This window comes from Limulus polyphemus, unplaced genomic scaffold (assembly GCF_000517525.1).
Source record: "Limulus polyphemus unplaced genomic scaffold, Limulus_polyphemus-2.1.2 Scaffold2800, whole genome shotgun sequence".
Taxonomy (NCBI): domain Eukaryota; kingdom Metazoa; phylum Arthropoda; class Merostomata; order Xiphosura; family Limulidae; genus Limulus; species Limulus polyphemus.
The window spans coordinates 87,169-90,135 of record NW_013668410.1 but is presented as its reverse complement, the minus strand read 5'-3'; positions in this window follow the sequence as shown (position 1 = coordinate 90,135).

The window sequence follows — 2,967 nt, the reverse complement described above, 5'->3', positions numbered from 1 at the left end:
TGTAATGTGAACTAAGTAGTCAAGTTTAAAAACACAAATTAAGAAATACTCGAAACTACTGGTTATTTCAAACATTTTCTTTGTTATATACTCACCAAACAGAATAATTATATCTTGATCTTTCATCCAGTTTCATCAAGCATTTCTTTTGGCTATACTCAACTAGACAGATTAGTTACTTTTTGTTGGACTTCTGTTACTTCACGAGCTTGGCTTATATTTGACTTCTTTGGCTATACTCAACTAGACAGATTAGTTACTTTTTGTTGGACTTCTGTTACTTCACGAGCTTGGCTTATATTTGACTTCTTTAGCTATATAAACCAAGCTCGTGAAGTAACAGAAGTCCAACAAAAAGTAACTAATCTGTCTAGTTGAGTATTTGACTTCTTTGGCTATACTCAACTAGACAGATTAGTTACTTTTTGTTGGACTTCTGTCACCTCACGAGCTTGGTTTATATTTGACTGCGTGAATGGTTAACATAAGCCAGAAATAACTCAAATGAACCGTTAATTTATGCTTGTCACCTATCAAGACCTAGGGTCTCAATATGTTATTTTCTTTTGTTGTTCTTGTTGTGTTTTTACACCAAAACGTGTTATGTGTAGGAATACATCTTAATTTAAGTCGTAAAACTTCCCTTGCGCTGCTTAGAAATTTTCTAGCACGGCTATTGTGGTTTTAAACAAATATTCCAATTATATGCTAAATGGCAAAATGAAGTATTTAATGATTCTAGGCCTAATCTGCCAAACGAATATATAGTAGTAAACGTCCTACACAGATGGTGTTACTTAATGTTCCTGTTCATATATAATATACTGTCTAATTATATCTTAAAAATAATTTCGTAGTTTAAAATTTTTAATTCCATCAAATCGGACTTGAATTTCAGAATTATCTTTTGATTTCTGACGGTTGTCATAGCAGTTACACAAACAGTAAATTTAAACAAATAACCTTTCAACAGCATAAAAACTCAAGTAAACAAACAATCTAAACCTTCAACAGCATAATAACTGAGATAAGCAAAAGAAAAAAAAAACCTGAACAATGAAATTTTCAACAGCATAAAAACTCAAGTTGAAAATATAATTTTGGAAGTAAACCCATAAACATATGTAAGGCTGAATTTCAAAGCCCTACATGTTTAGATACGAATTCAAATATAATAACAATAAAGTCAGATAAATTAAATATAAATAGTCATTTTAAATAAAATTGGCTGTACTAATAAAATAAAATAATTTTTGAAAAATTAGATTAGATTTGTAAAATTCTGCACTGATCCAAAAAACTAGAAAAAAAAGGTAAGATAGAAATAAGTTTATTAATATGAAATGTAAAAATAAAAATCCTGACAGAAAATTAATACCGTGAATAATGGTCAATATGCTCATATTCTGGTAGGATTTATGGGGTTTCTGAAGTCCGAATTAAGAATGTGTTTAGAATGATGGTTTCTGTTATTGACACGTTTTTATTGTGACGTTCTGTAATTTTTTTATAATTATTACTTCGTTAAGCTTTTGAAAAAATTAAAGACTTTAGTTTTTTTTCAAAACATCGAAGATGGTAACTTAGATAATAAGGTTTATTGTGTCAGTTTAGATAATACAATCTCCCTGTATCAACATCCCGTTATATGACTTTGTACAAAGTCAAATAACATAATGATTTTTCCTTTGTCACTGAAGAATTTCATTGTAAATTTGACAATGATTTGTAAGATGAAATTACTATGGAGTCACGAGTTGCACCGTCATTCACTAACTTGTTTCTTTGCTGCCATAATGTTCTTCTTTCTTTAAACCAATTTGATTTAGAAGTTTATACTTTTATTTCTCTTAAAGATGCTAAACACGTGCATAATATTTTAATCTATCTTAACAATAAACGTACTAATATAAAATCACAACTGCGCGTAAAAAAAAAAACATCGTTTGTAATTTCTTGTCATTTTCATTCATAAGAAAAAAGTGGTAGATGTGAAATATTTCATAAAACAGAAGATATAAAGTTTGTATTTTAATCGTGAAACTTTTATATCTTTAGGGAAAATCTAGTGAAATTAATAACTCATCGAGCATACATAACAATCAGTACATATATTTTTGTTTTCTTTTTTTCCATGAGATTCTAGGGAGTATTAAAAAGTTCTTAACTAAAAATGATTTTAATATGCATTATAAACAGTGTTATTAATGACTATATTGATTAGCAACAAGTCAGGGCAAATCCAGTCTTTTTTTTAGTTAACTCTAAGGGCAAGTTTGCTTTATATTCTGTATCAAACAAAATAATTTAACAAAGACATTCGACAATGAACCTTTTACAAATATATTAAAGAAAAACCCTGTAAAAGTCCAATAAAAATTAAACTTGTATCTTGTATTTTGTTTAAGTCTAATAAAGAGAAACCATGTAGAAATCCAAGATAGAAAGCCGTTCAACAAGTCCAACGAAGAAAAATCATGAAAAGTCCAACAGAGACGAAACTTATAGGCTTGAAATTCACATTTCTTTTAGTTTGTCCAACTCGGATTCAGCATCAATGGCGTGGAAAACAACATTTCAGATCTATCTCATATCAGTTACCAAGAGGCCTTCCGTTCAATTTCAGAACTAGTCAGTTGGGCTACATAATGAAGGACAAAAGACTCTCTGAAACTCTTCTTATATGTATAGTGCTTTGAAAGTTGCGATTTAAACTCCGATATTCTAAGTTTTATTTTTTTACTTATCTTTTTTCAAGTTTATAAGATAGTGATTTAGTCTGCGTAAGTTTCTGAGTTCTTTAATCAATCTGCCCAGGTATCTAATTGCTTAATTTAGCCTGCTTAATTTCTGAGTTATTTAATCAATCTGCCCAGATATCTAATTGCTTAATTAGCCTGCTTAATTTCTGAGTTCTTTAATCAATCTGCCCAGATATCTAATTGCTTAATTAGCCTGCTTAATTTC